Here is a 15896-nt window from a genome sequence, read left to right as displayed (position 1 = left end):
ATAATCTGTTGTGACTCTAAGTGAAATAATTTAAAATAAACTATCTTTCACTATGTATAACTAGATAGTTATTATATTAACTATCCAGGAGCCTTATCTGTACTTTGGATTAAGCGCAGAACAATGGGATAAAGTTAGTATCAACACTGTTTCAGACAGCCTTTTTGAAAGTATTTATTTAAAATGCAATAAGTAAAAAAGTCCAAAAACTCAGATATGATCATTACTTCCTACCTGTCTCATTAAAATCCTACTCATGCCAGCAGAACACCTTGGCTGAGGGAGTTCTATAGGGAATGAACTCATCTGGCTCTGCCAATAATTTCCCATGCAGCCTGGGTAAATTATTTAACTACTCTGTGTTCATTTCTCTAACCAGCCAATAACGTAAATCCACACACTGTAATGGAAAAACACACAACACTCCTGGGTCAGGAGACCTGCCCTCTGGTCTCACCTTACCTACTGACTCACTGTTTGCATATGGGCAAGTCACCTCTCTTCCCTGAGGCCTCATTTTCCCCATCTGTGAAAGGAAGACGTCATGCCCGAGGCATGCATGGAGATTCTATGTTCTATTTAAATGCTTTTCCTGGCTAATTCACACACACTAGCATAGCAAACAAAACAATGCCACTTATTAAATTCTATAAAATTCAACAACATGTAATCTGTACAGCCGGTACAAAGCTTGGTAGAAAAAATATTGCATAGAAAAATATTGGGGAGTAAAACATGACTGCTCTCCAAAACAAAAATCTTAGAAGTTTAGGCCAAGTGCCTTCCTAACTTGAATCAGGTACAACTGTCATTCATGAGAATTCATTGCAGTCCCTTATGAACCATTTCTATTTTCTGCCTGGATCATCTCTTAGTGTAATGTACTCCATAAATTACCTCCTGGGATTTGGGAAATCAAGTCCATATTTACCCTATACATACCCTACACTACATATTCCAATTAAATCTCTTCTCAGTTTTGGTTTTCCCTAGTTCATTACTTTAGACAATCTCCATTCTTCCCATCCCCCTGATCACTTCAATAGCTCTGAGCTAAATCATGTGCACTGGAACTTTCTTCACCTCCTAGGAGGACTAGAAAGAAGAGTGAGTGATTACAATGAAAGCCGGTAATAGGGAGACACAGGGAAAATACATCGTAGAGAAAATTTTCACCACTGCTCTCAGCTCTATGACACAAAGTAAAATATCCTTTCCCCAAACTACCAGCCTAAGATATTCTATCTGCTGAGAATTAACAGGACACTTCTCTGATTTCCCTATGCAATTAACTGCTTCTAGGACTGCTTCATAAAGTACTGAGGTATCTATTATTAGAAGCATTCGACCAAAAATGATGGACAATCATCTAGCAAGGATGCTATAGAAACCATTCCTGTACTGGATAGAACAGACTAGCTCAAAAGTTCCTATGAGTTTTCTATCTAAATGCATTCGAGAGATAAGACATCCTATCAATCAACTGGTAATACTGGCTTACTAGTTAAAGTGATCGTCAACGGGAGCCAGGCAAATACCTCTAGAGGATGTATGTGGTATCTGATATACACTACCCTACTCCCAGTGAGTCTCAATTGAGAATCACTGGATTAAATTACTTCTAAAACCTCCTCTGAATATAAAAGCCTACTGATATTCTCACACAGACTGTATTTGAAGGCAAGTGCCTAAGACACTTTGCTACCATCATCCAATAGATCACCCAACCACTGTCCCTCATTTCTTCACAATTTTTTTCCAGCCGCGCCCTCGGCATGCGGGATGCGGGATGCGGGATCTTAGTTCCCTGACCAGGGATCGATCCCATGCCCCCTGCAGTGGAAGCGCAGAGTCTTAACCACTGGACCACCAGGGAAGTCCCTCTTCACAATTTTAATTACTGGCTCACCGTTATTTTCTCCAATACTACTTCTGTCTGGATACTTAGCAAGTTAAATATACATATTAATGTTCCTTCTAAGAACCTGACTCTTGGTTCATTAAAGTTCCATTTTACGGATGTTGTCCTCTACCAACTTCAGCCGTACATTCCCATATTATTACCAACTACAACCCCTCCATGATCTCAATTTCGTGCATCCCACTCTCTGACCACCACCTATCTTTCCAGCTCACTCCCTCCCTTGTAGTAGCTCAACCCAATTATCCTTCAACTCCACTGGGACCTCAAAACTATCACCTTTTCACTGACCCTCTCCCCACTGATTTTCTCTCCCTTTCTCACCCAGCTTAAATTCCATGGTCAATCATTACAATCATTCCCTTATGTACACAGCCTAATCTTGCCATGATACCCTTGCTTGATAAAAGCACAACTGGTGATTCCATGGCTGCACCCATGTAGCTTAAGGTAGCGGGGAAAAGACCCCCCACCCCCCACACTCATGCTGCCTGGCTTCACTTTAAACGTATCACACCAAATTTCAAGTGGGCCCCTTCGTGCTGTCTGGCAGTCATTTATTTTTATCATTCTAACTTTATTTTACATCCCCAGGTTTGTCTACTCTCTTACTCTCCTAGATGACTTTCATATTTTCTCCTCTCTCCTCAAATCCTAATGCAACCTCCTTCTGCCCTCAGTTGATAACCTGGCTTCCTACTTCACTGAGAAAACTGAGGCAATCAGATGAAACTTCCACAGATTTCCATGCCACATCTCTCCACCCAGCAACATCTGCACCCACATACTCCCTTCTTGCCTCTTTCCACAGATCCACTTTCCCCCTCCCATCCACCGCCCACCCCTCCACTAGAGCCTGCCCTCTCTCACCTACACAAGGATATCCCTCCAGCACTTCTCCCTTCTCTCTTCTCCTTCATCAGTTTTTTCCACTTTTTACAGGATCTTTCCCTTCGGCCTATGAACATGCTGCTCTTGTTCTCATCTTAAAAAAATAACAAAACTCAAGCACACTCTTCTCACTAGCATCCACCTATTTCTTTGCTCCTTTTTCCTGCAAAAATTTTCAAGAGTGGTTTATAGTCACCATCTCCCACTCCTCTCTTCCCAATCTCTCTTAAACCTACTTCAGGGCTTCCCTGGTGGCGCAGTGGTTAAGAATCCACATGCCAATGCAGGGGACACAGGTTTGAGTCCTGGTCCAGGAAGATCCCACATGTCGTGGAGCAACTAAGCCCATGTGCCACAACTACTGAAGCCTGCGTGCCTAGAGCCCGTGCTCTACAACAAGAGAAGCCACTGCGATGAGAAGCCCGTGCACCACAACGAGAGTAGTCCCCTCTCTCTGCAACTAGAGAAAGCCCACGTGCAGCAACGAAGACCCAATGCACCCAAAAATAAAATAAATTAAAAAAAAAAAACCTACTTCACCAAAACCGCTCTCCTTAAGGCCACTGATGACCTCTACATTGCTAAATCCAAAGGTCAAGTCTCAGTTCTCATCTTACTTGACCTATGAGCGCCATCTGGCACAGCTGACCACTCCTTCCACTTTGACAACATTCCACTTGTGCTTCTGGGACCCTGCACTCTTGGTTTTCCTACCTCACTGACCACCCTTTCTCAGTGTCCCTGGCTGGTTCCTTCTCTTCTCCCTATCCTCCTCTTGTTGGAATGTCCCTCTGCTAAGTCCTTGGTCCTCTTTATTTACTTCACTTACTCCCTTGGTGATCTCATCCAGGCTCAAGGTTTTAAATATTGTGCATGTGCCTCTCTTCCCAAACTCCACACATCTAGCCAAATGGCTACTTGATATCTCCACTTGGAAGTCTAGTGCCCATCTCAAAGTTAACATGACCAAAACTAAATTACTGATATGTCACCCTGCTCCTCAAAGTCTGCTTCACTGCAGCTTCCTCACTGTAGTTGATGGCATCCTATCCTTCAAACTGCTCAGGCCCAAATCCTGCAGTCCTCCTTGACTGCTCTCTATCTCTCATTCCTCACATCCAACATCAGGAAATCATGCTGGCATGACCTAAAAATAGATCCAGAATTTGACCTTTCCTCACTCCTTCCATTGCTACAATTCTGGTCTAAGCCATCACTATCTTTCACCTGGAATACTGCAATCGCCTCCTAAGAGATCACCTTGGTTCCTCCTCACCTCCACCACCTATTCTCCACAAAGCAGCCAGAGTGCTCTTTTCAGACCCGAAGTCATATCATGTTACTCTTCTACTCAGCAAAAGCCCTGCAAAAGCTCCCCAGCTGACACTGATAAAATGTGAAAGTTACTACGATGGCCTATAAGACCTTAAATAATCTGGTTCTCCATTATCTCTCTGACCTGCCCCCCTTCTCAGCCACAGTGCATTCCTTGATATTCTTCAGACACCTCAGGCATGTTTTCTCCTTACAGCCTTTGCTGTAGCTATCCCCTCTGCCTGCTAAGCTCTTCTCCCAGTATCACATGGCAAATGCCTCATCTCCTTCCTCAAATCTCAAGCTCTTAAGATCTACCTTGACCACCCTATTTAATATTGCAATCTACCCAGCAATCTCAATACCCCTAACCCCACTTTATTTTTTTTCATATCACTTATCGCCTTCTAATATATTGGACAACTTATTAATTACTTGTATTATCTATTGACTGTCTCCCACCAGAATGAAAACTCCATAAGGACAAAAATTTGTGTCTGTTTTGTTCACTGATGTATCCCAAACATACAGACCAATGCCTGGCATACAGTAAGTACTCAATAAGTATTCTTCTGAATGAGTAAACGCTTGAAAACGGATCTTAAATTATGAACCAGTGAGAAATTTGAGGTCAACAGAAGAAAAACTTAAATGATCCAGCTACACCCAGAGTCTCAAGTGCACCCCAGATAGGTAGGTACTATAAAGGCTGTATTATTTCTTTCTGATCTCAAGGAGGGTTATTTAATACAAGCACTGGTGATCTTATCATACTAGCCCAAACTAGAAATAGGTACCAAGGAAGTACAGAGAACAGGGCCCACTATTCTCACTTTTGCCTCTAGGTGACTCTACACTGGGCACAGTCCTGTCTTTTTCCTCTGGCTTTGTAAGTCAGAGGAGTGACTTGCGAATATTACGTGATTTAGGAATGGGAGAAAGCAAGTCAGTCAGAGGGCTAACGCAGCTTTCAAAATGCCTAGTTTACTCCCATGGATTAAACACAGACTCTTACAAGTTAGAACTAGATGACTATCATTTATATCAGTGGTTCTCAACCAGGGCCGCATATATGTATTCCTGAGGCACTTAAAAAATACTATAGCCACCCCTCCCTTCTAAAATAAATAGTCTGGGTGAGACCCAGTCAGTAGAGATCATAAAAGCTTCACAGGTGATTTCACTGTGCAGCTAGAGCCGTGGATGGAGACCAAGCTCATTTTCCAGATTAAAAATAAAGCCTAGAGAGAATCAGATCTGCCTAAGGTCACACAGCTAAGTAGCAGTGTTGGGATGGGAAACTGTTACTTGATTCTTTAGAGAAAGCAGTAAAGGAGAAATTTCATTACAACATAATAATTTATAAGCCTACATGTTATAATAGTTAAATGCATGAGACTTCAGGGGCTTCCCCGGTGGCACAGTGGTTAAGAATCCGCCTGCCAATGCAGAGGACATGGGTTTGAGCCCTGGTCCGGGAAGAGCTCACATGCCGCGGAGCAACTAAGCCCGTGCGCCACAACTACTGAGCCTGCACTCTAGAGCCTGCAAGCCACAACTACTGAGCCCACGTGCCTAGAGCCCATGCTCTGCAACAAGAGAAGGCACCGCAATGAGAAGCCCGTGCACCGCAACAAAGAGTAGCCCCCACTCACCGCAACTAGAGGAAGCCCGTGTGCAGCAATGAAGACCATAAAATAAATTAATAAATTAATTAATTTAAAAAATAAATAAATGCATGAGACTTCAAAATTATAAAGATCTAAGTTAAAATCAGAGGCTTTGATATTTAACAGCTAATATTAGTGGTTCTCAAACTTTGCTGCATATTATAATTACCTGGAGAAGATTTTTTAAATCTCTATGCCCAGGCCTCACACCATACCAGTTAATGCAGAATCTCCAGGACTGAGATTCAGGCATCAGTACTTTTTAAAGTTCCCCAGGTGATTCCAGTGTGCAAACAAGCTTGAGAACTGATGACTTATATGACTTTGGGGAAATTACTTGACCTCTTTAAGTCTAACTCTTCTGGATATTGTGATTAAGATAATGTATGTACATAAGCAGCTCATTAGTATGGTTACCACCTCACTTCCTTCCACCACCACCACCCCTTCTAACATCATTAGTGGTACTATTTCCTTCCTGCCTGCCTTCCTTTTTTCCTGCCTCCCTCCATCATTCCCTTTCTTTCCTCTTTCCTTCTTACTGAGGTATTATTTACATATCATAACTTTCACCTTCTTTAAGGTATGAAATTTGGTGGGTTTTAGTATATTCACAAAGTTGTGTAACCATCATCACTATATAATTCCAAAACACTTTCATCACCCTAAAAAAGAAACCTCATACCCCAAACCCCCAAAGCCCCCTCCCAGTCCCTGGGAACCACTAATCTACTTTCTGTCTCTATGAATTTAACTATTCTGGACACTTCATTTAAGTGGAATCATTAAAATATGTGGCCTTTGTGTCTGGATTTTTTCACTTAGCATAATGTTTCTGGAGGTTCATCCATGTTGTAGCATGCATCCATGCTTCATTTCTTTTTATGGTTGAATAATATTCTATCATATGGATACTGTTTTCAGCAGTTGTTTCCACTTTTCTTGGCTATTATGAATAAAGCTGCCAGGAACATCTGTGCACAAGTTTTTGTGTGGACGTATATTTTCAATTCTCTTGGGTATAATACCTGTGAGTGGAATTGCTGGGTCATATGGTTTAATTTTTTCAGCAACTACTACTGTTCCAAAGTAGCTGCAGCACCATTTTACATTCCTACCACCAGTGTATGAGGGTTCTAATTTCTCCATATCCTCACCAATGCTTGTTACTGTCTCTTTAGATTATAGCTAACCTGGTGGGTATGAAGTGGTATCTTACTGTGGTTATGATTTCCCTGATGACTGACAATGTTAAGCATCTTTTCACGTGCTTATTGGCCATTTGTGTATCTTCTTTGAAAAAATGTCTATTCAACTCCTTCACTATTTAAAAAATTGGGTTGTCTTTTTATTATTAAGCTATAAGAGTTCTTTACACATTCTAGGTACTAGATCTTTATCAGATAAGCGTATGGTTTACAAATACTTTCTACCATTCTGAGAGTAATCACTTCACTTTCCTAAGTGTCCTCTGAAGTACAAAAGTTTTTTAATTTTGATGAAGTCCAATTTATCTTTTCTTTGGTTGTTTCTGTATTATTAACTTGTGTGTATATGTGTGTGCGTGTGTTTTCAGCTCCACAGTATATCCCTCATTTCTTTTTCTCTCTTTTTTTTTTTTTTACAGTTGAAGTGTAGTTGATTTACAATATTGTGTTAGTTTCAGGTGTACAGCCAAGTGATTCAATTTTATGTATTTATGCATATATATATATATATATATATATATATATACACATATATCTTCTTTCAGATTATTTTCCATTATAGGCTATTATAAGATATTGACTATAGTTCCCATGCTATACAGTAAATCCTTATTGCTTATCTATTTTATGTAGTTTGTATCTGTTAATCCCATACTTCTAATTTATCCCTCCCACCCTGTGTATCATTAACTTTTTTTTTTTGACTTATCCTACTGTATGGAGCGCATTGACTCCCAGATGTCAATTTCTTGCTCCAACTGCCAAGCCCTGGGGCAGCTGGTGCTGCTTTGGGGAATTTTGATGGAAAGATCCTCCGGACAAGTGGTCCTAGAAGCTGCTAGGCCCTTACCTGAGAATTTCCCAACCCATGCTTGCTGACCACGAGCAGCAAGGCTCCTGGCTGGCTTGCCGAAATTTGTTACCAAGTCCAAGCTCATACTGCATGACAGATCAATAAATCGAGAGATAAGTTGTTGGGGCAAAGAATAACAACTTTTTCAGAAAGCCAGCTGACCGAGAAGATGGTGGACTACTGTCCCAAAGAACCATCTTCTGTATCATTAACTTTTAAGGGAAATACTAGAGGCAAAAAATTATTAGGGTATCCTATTGCCAGGTAAGTTGTTCAGACTTGTAATAAGCAAAGAATTGAGCTGGCCATTCATTTAAATCAGTAAGTCCCATTTAGGAAACATGTCCACTTTATCTTCGCGGAAGGCAGGAAGGAAGCTACCCATTTCTAAGTTTTTAATTACTAGAATTTCAGATTAAGTATTTGACTTTTGAAGGCCAAGTGGCCAAGAAACTGCAAAGAAATAAAACCCTAGTCAAATCTGCATGTTTTCAGAGATATTTGCTGTAACAAATAAATTTTCATAGTCCTTACTAGAATTGGAACTGCTTTCTCAAACTGAGCACTTTTTAAATGGATTTTTTTAAAGAGTTTCAAACTAATATTTTTCTGAATCCAAAATTAAAGACCAGTATGGCATAACCTCAATGTTCCATTACTGCTTGATAAATACTAAATACATAATACATATTCAAAAATAATTAACTGAGATTATATAACTGGCAGTGTAATAATCCCAAAGAATCAACTGCAATTATAGTAATTTTTCTAATAAAAACAACAACAGAAAAACTAGTCATTTGTGTCCTAAAACTGAGAGGTGACACCACTGTCCACATTTCCCTGTTTCACATTCAGTATGGTATTTACTATATTACATATTATCAATTTCTACCACAGGAGTCCATTTCTAATTTATTTCCTCCCTCTGTACATACTTTGAAATTTTTAAATGCTTTTTTCATTGATTGCCATAATCATATGATTTTTTCCCCCTGTAACCTGTTCATGTGAGACTTTAAATAGATTTTTCTTATATTAAAGAATGTTAGGTCCTTGTAATAAATCAACTAGGTCATATTATATTCTTTTTATGTATTTCTGGGTTAAGGTTGCTAATATTTTGATTAAAATCATGGCTTCTATGCTCATAAATGAGATGGCCTCTAATAATTTTCTTTACTGGTACTATCTTTAGAAATTTGGATCATTTTAACCTAGCCTTAGAATGAATTAGGTATGCTACCTCTCTTACTATTCTCTAAAATCTTATGTAAAAATCTTTCATTAAATAATTGAATTTCCAGTAGAAAAACAAACAAAAAAGAACACTTCTAATATCTTTCTTTACTTTGTCAACCAACTTTCTGTTTTAAAATTTTTTGGTTTAAAAAGCTTTGAGTGGTGACAGCTGCACAATAATGTGAATGTATTTAATGCCTCTGAACTGTATACTTAAAAATGGTTAAAATGGTAAATCTTATGCTATGTATATTTAACCACAATTTTTAAAAAGTAAGAGAAAAGTAAAAGGAGAGAAAGAGGAAAAGGGGGGAAATGAAAGAGAAAAAGGAAGTAGAAAAGATGGATACCCAAAAATAAATAAACCAGTCTGAGCACCTGCTGGCAGACAACATTCAAGAACAGCCTGCTGAGAGGCAGGCACAGTTCACTTAAACCACCAGCAAAGCAACGCTCTGCAGAGAGCACAGGAGGTAGGGCAATCCTGGAACAGTAATATGACCCCCACCATATATTCATACAAAGCTCTGTCTCTAATCTAAGATGTGGGGCTACACAAGGATGTCCTCCACACTTCCTAATACTTGGGTTGCATCCAAATGTCACTGTATTTCCATATCTAGGACTCCTTCTAGAGAGCAGATAGTTAATTTTCCTTCATACCATGTAGGTCAAGATCCTCTTAAACATGGAATTAAGCTAATGGCAATATTTTGGGATTTGGTTAACAGCAAACCAATGTACCACCACTGTAGAGAAAAAAAGATAAAGCAAAGATGCTTCAAGGCATAGAGCCATGAAAAATCCAGTGTGCCTCTTTGCTTTGCAGTTCTCTTAAAGAATATTGTTTAGTGTCTAAGAGCATTTTTTTCAGAAAATACCTTTGACCATAATTCCAAAGTAATAAAGTATGTTCAGTCCAGCTTCTAAATTTAGAGCTATAAATGTAAATTACAAGACAGTACTTTAATGTATAAACTTGGGCGACAGATTTTTCAAAAAGTGATTGAAGCCAAGTAAGCTCTCCTGAAAATATTTCTCATAAATATAATAAGCACCACTGAATATAATTTTATTCCAAATTAATCCAGTTTATGTACCATACCTTAAATGTATTTTTATAGTGAAGACAGTCTACAGCAATGCCTCATCATGATAAATTCTCAACAAGGATTTGCTGAATGAATGAATGAATGGGAAGAACCAAGCCTCAAATGGAGTTTCTTTCGGTAACAGGGAGATGACAACGTAGGCTAAAATCTATTTTTTCTAGACCCATCATGGCCTTAACCTGACTGCTACTGCAACAGAATAAAATCTAATATCCTTGCAATTCACCATAACAGATACATTAGATTCCCCCTAGAAAGAATAAAGTGAGAAGGAGGAAAGAGAGAGGGAAAGGGGAGGAAGTAATACCTTTCTAAGCCAGAAGGAAATTCTCCAATGATGATATGGGTTAGATCAGATCTCAGACAAGCTTAAGGGCCCCATCTCACTTTACACTCAAGCATCAACGGAAAATTGAGATGAAATATTCTACTTCTATAAAACCGATCTTCCACTTGGCCCTTTATCTCAGGGAAGATGGGGTAAGCTCACTTAAACATGATTTTTCTCATTCCTTTCTGCAGTGCTTCACCTAGCATAACATACTTGTTGAGGCAGCCAAATGCTACAAAAGAGAAAAACACTACACAGGCAGCAATTCCTAAAGAAATATGTTATGGGTTGAATTACGTCCTGCCCCCACAAATTCATATGTTGAAGTTCTGACCTCTCATACCTCAGAATGTTACCTTATATGCAGATATAATTAGTTAAGATGAAGTCATGTTGGGGTAGGGTAGGCCCTTAATTCATTATGACTATTACCCTTACATAAAGAAGACATGAACAGAGACAGGCACACAGGGAGAATGCCATGTGAAGATTGGAGTTATGCTACTATAAACCAAAGAACTACCAGAAACTAGAAGAGAGACCTGGGACAGATACTTCCCTAACACCTTCACAGGGAGCACAGCCCTGCTGACACCTTGATTTTGGACCCCTGGCACCTAGTATTGTGAGACAATAAATACCTGTTGTTCTAAGCCTCCAGTTGGTTGTACTTTGTTACTGCAGCCTCGAGGAAACTAATACAGACAATAAGAGGCTAATGTGCACCAACTAAACTGACCCCCTTCAGACTGCACTTCAGATCCAGCTTCCCACCCCATGGCTACTGCCACCACATTAGCCCAGGCCCCAGTTTTGAGCTGCAGCCACAGTTGCCTGGTCTCCTGACTTCAGGCTCTACCTGCACCTGCTTCAATTGCCAAACCCAGCACGACAATAACCTTTCAAAAATGCCAACTTCTTTGCATCACTCTCTCGTTAAGAAATCTCGGATTGGTTCAAGATGGCAGAATAGAAGGATGTGCGCTCACTCCCTCTTGCGAGAACACCGGAATCACAACTAACTGCTGAACAATCATTGAAAGGAAGACACTAGAACTCACCAAAAAAGATACCCCACGTCCAAAGACAAAGGAGAAGCCGCAATGAGACGGTAGAAGAGCAATGAGATGGTAAGAAGGGCGCAATCACAATCAAATCAAATCCCATAACTGCTGCGTGGGTGACTCACAAACTGGAGAACAATTAAACCACAGAAGTCCACCCACTGGAGTGAAGGTTCTGAGCCCCACGTCAGGCTTCCCAACCTGGGGGTCCAGCAATGGGAGGAGGAATTCCCAAAGAATCAAACTTTGAAGGACAGCAAGATTTGACTGAAAGACTTCAACAAGACTGGGGGAAACAGAGACTCCACTCTTGAAGGGCACACACAAAGTAGTGTGTTCATCAGAACCCAGGGGGAAGGAGCAGTGACCCCACAGGAGACTGAACCAGACCTACCTGCTAGCACTGGAAGGTCTCCTGCAGAGGCGGGGGTCAGCTGTGGCTCACTGCAGGGACAAGGACACTGGCAGCAGAAGTTCTGGGAAGTACTCCTTGGTGTGAGCCCTCCTGGAGCCTGCCATTAGCCCCACCAAAGAGCCTGCAGGCTCCAGTGCTGGGTCGTCTCAGGCCAAACAACCAACAGGGAGGGAACTCAGCCCCACCCGTCAGCAGACAAGCAGATTAAAGTTTTACTGAGCTCTGCCTACCAGAGCAACACCCAGCTCTACCCACCCATCAGGAAGTTTGCACAAGCCTCTTAGATACCCTCATCCACCAGAGGGCAGACAGCAGAAGCAAGAAGAACTACAATCCTGGAGCCTGTGAAATGAAAACCACATTCACAGAAAGACAGACAAAATGAAAAGGCAGAGGACTATGTACCAGATGAAGGAACAAGATAAAACCCCAGAAAAACAACTAAATAAAGTGGAGATAGCAACCTACCAGAAAAAGAATTCAGAATAATGATAGTGAAGATGATCCAGGACCTCAGAAAAAGAATGGAGGCAAAGATTGAGAAGATGCAAGAAATGTTTAACAAAGACCTAGAAGAATTAAAGAACAAACAAACAGAGATGAACAATACAATCACTGAAATGAAAAATACACTAGAAGGAATCAATAGCAGAATAACTGAGGCAGAAGAACAGACAAGTGACCTGGAAGACATAATGGTGGAATCCACTGCCACAGAACAGAATAAAGAAAATATAATGAAAAGAAATGAAGACAGCCTAAGAGACCTCTAGAACAACATTAAACGTACCAACATTCACATTATAGGGGTCCCAGAAGGAGAAGAGAAAGAGAAAGAGAAAGGAGCCGAGAAAATATTTGAAGAGATTATAGTTGAAAACTTACCTAACATGGGAAAGGAAATAGCCACCCATGTCCAGGAAGCGCAGAGAGTCCCAGGCAGGATAAATCCAAGGAGAAACACGCTGAGACACACAGTAATCAAATTGACAAAAATTAAAGACAAAGAAAAATTATTAAAAGCAACAAAGAAAAATCGACAAATAACATACAAGGGAACTCCCATAAGGTTAACAGCTGATTTCTCAGCAGAAACTCTGCGAGCCAAAAGGGAGTGGCACAATATATTTAAAGTGATGAAAGGGAAGAACCTATAACCAAGACTACCCAGCAAGGATCTCATTCAGATTCGACAGAGAAATCAACAGCTTTACACACAAGCCAAAGCTAAGAGAATTCAGCACCACCAAACCAGCTCTACAACAAATGCTAAAGGAACTTTTCTAAGTGAGAAACACAAGAGAAGAAAAGGATCTACAAAAACAAACAGAAAACAATTAAGAAAATGGTAACAGGAACATACATATTGATAATTACCTTTAATGTGGACGGATTAAATGCTCCAACCAAAACACATAGGCTTGCTGAATGGATACAAAAACAAGACCCATATATATGCTGTCTACAGGAGACCTACTTCAGACCTAGGGACACATACAGACTGAAAGTGAGGGGATGGAAAAAGATGTTCCATGCAAATGGAAATCAAAAGAAAGCTGGAGTACCAATACTCATATCAGACAAAACAGACTTTAAAATAAAGAATGTAACAAGTGAAGGAGAAGGAGAAGATGGCGGAAGAGTAAGACGCGAAGATCACCTTCCTCCCCACAGATACATCAGAAATACATCTACATGTGGAACTGCTCCTACAGAACACCCACTGAACACTGGCAGAAGACCTCAGAACCTCCCAAAAGGCAAGAAACTCCCCAGGTACCTGGGTAGGGCAAAAGAAAAAAGAAATAACAGAGACAAAAGAATAGGGACGGGACCTGCACCAGTGGGAGGGAGCTGTGAAGGAGGAAAGGTTTCCACACACTAGGAAGGTCCTTCGCAGGCGGAGACTGTGGGTGGCGGAGGGGAGAAGCTTCGGAGCCACGGAGGAGAGCGCAGCAACAGGGGTGCAGAGGGCAAAGCGGAGAGATTCCCGAACGGAGGATCGGTGCCGACCAGCACTCACCAGCCCGAGAGGCTTGTCTGCTCACCCGCCGGGGCGGGGGTGGGGCTGGCAGCTGAGGCTCCGGCTTTGGAGGTCGGATCCCAGGGAGAGGACTGGGGTTGGCGGTGTGAACACAGCCTGAAGGGGTTAGTGCACCACGGCTAGCCGGGAGGGAGTCCAGGAAAAGGTCTGGACCTGCCAAAGAGGCAAGAGACTTTTTCTTGCCTCTTTGTTTCCTGGTGCGCGAGGAGAGGGGATTCAGAGCGCCGCTTTAAGGAGCTCCACAGACAGGCGCGAGCCACGGCTATCAGCGCGGACCCCAGAGACGGGCATGAGACGCTAAGGCTGCTGCTGCCGCCACCAAGAAGCCTGTGTGCAACCACAGGTCACTATCCACACTGCCCCTCCTGGGAGCCTGTGCCGCCCGCCACTGCCAGGGTCCCGTGATCCAGGGACAACTTCCCCAGGAGAATACAGGGCGCGCATCAGGCTGGTGCAATGTCATGCTGGCCTCTGCCGCCGCAGGCTCGCTCCGCATCCGTACCCCTCCCTCCCCCCCGGCCTGAGTGAGCCAGAGCCCCCTAATCAGCTGCTCCTTTAACCCCGTTCTGTCTGAGCAAAGAACAGATGCCCTCAGGCGACCTACACACAGAGGCGGGTCCAAATCCAAAGCTGAACCCCGGGGAACTGTGTGAACAAAGAAGAGAAAGGGAAATTTCTCCCAGCAGCCTCAGGAGCAGCGGATTAAATCTCCACAATCAACATGATGTACCCTGCATCTGTGGAATACCTGAATAGACAACGAGTCATCCCAAATTGAGGAGGTGGACTTTGGGAGCAAGATATATTATTTTTTCCCCTTTTCCTCTTTTTGTGAGTGTGTATGTGTAGGCTTCTGTGTGAGATTTTGTCTGTATAGCTTTGCTTTCACCATTTATCCTAGGGTTCTGTCCGTCCATTGTTTTTTTTTTTTAACTTAAAAAATTTTTTTTCCTAATAACTTTATTTTATCTTACTTTATTTTATTTTATTTTATCCTCTTTCTTTCTTTCTTTCTATTTTTTCTCCCTTTTATTCTGAGCCGTGTGGATGAAAGACTCTTGGTGCTCCAGCCAGGCATCAGGGCTGTGCCTCTGAGGTGGGAGAGCCACCTTCAGGACACTGGTCCACAAGAGACCTCCCAGCTCCACGTAATACCAAACGGCAAAAATCTCCCAGAGATCTCCATCTCAACACCAAGACCCAGCTTCACTCAACGACCAGCAAGCTACAGTGCTGCACACCCTATGCCAAACAACTAGCAAGACAGGAACACAGCCCCATCCATTAGCAGAGAGGCTGCCTAAAATCATAGTAAGGCCACAGACACCCCAAAACACACCACCAGACGTGGACCTGCCAACCAGAAAGACAAGGTCCAGCCTCATCCACCAGAACACAGGCACTAGTCCCCTCCACCAGGAAGCCTACACAACCCACTGAACCTACCTTAGCCACTGGGGGTAGACACCAAAAACAACAGGAACCACGAACCTGTGGCCTGCAAAAAGGAGACTCCAAACACAGTAAGTTAAGCAAAATGAGAAGACAGAGAAGCACACAGCAGATGAAGGAGTAAGGTAAAAACCCACCAGACCAAACAAATGAAGAGGAAACAGGTAGTCTACCTGAAAAAGAATTCAGAGTAATTATAGTAAAGATGATCCAAAATCTTGGAAATAGAATGGAGAAAATACAAGAAACATTTAACAAGGACCTAGAAGAACTAAAGAGCAAACAGACCAATCACAAGCACTGAAATTGAAACTGTGATTAAAAATCTTCCAACAAACAAAAGCCCAGGACCAGATGGCTTCACAGGCGAATTCTATCA

At 41.8% G+C, this 15896-nt stretch overlaps 1 protein-coding gene across 2 annotated transcripts in view; it reads right to left on the bottom strand.

The window, feature by feature from the left end:
- The window catches only part of AAGAB (alpha and gamma adaptin binding protein), an 81984-nt gene that overhangs the window by 18034 nt on the left and 48054 nt on the right, over positions 1–15896 (bottom strand). The gene's annotated exons all lie outside the window — the stretch shown is intronic.

Source organism: Eubalaena glacialis, chromosome 2 (assembly GCF_028564815.1).
Source record: "Eubalaena glacialis isolate mEubGla1 chromosome 2, mEubGla1.1.hap2.+ XY, whole genome shotgun sequence".
Lineage (NCBI taxonomy): Eukaryota > Metazoa > Chordata > Mammalia > Artiodactyla > Balaenidae > Eubalaena > Eubalaena glacialis.
Note: the sequence above shows the minus strand (reverse complement) of the source record. Positions and strands in the feature narration are given on the sequence as shown.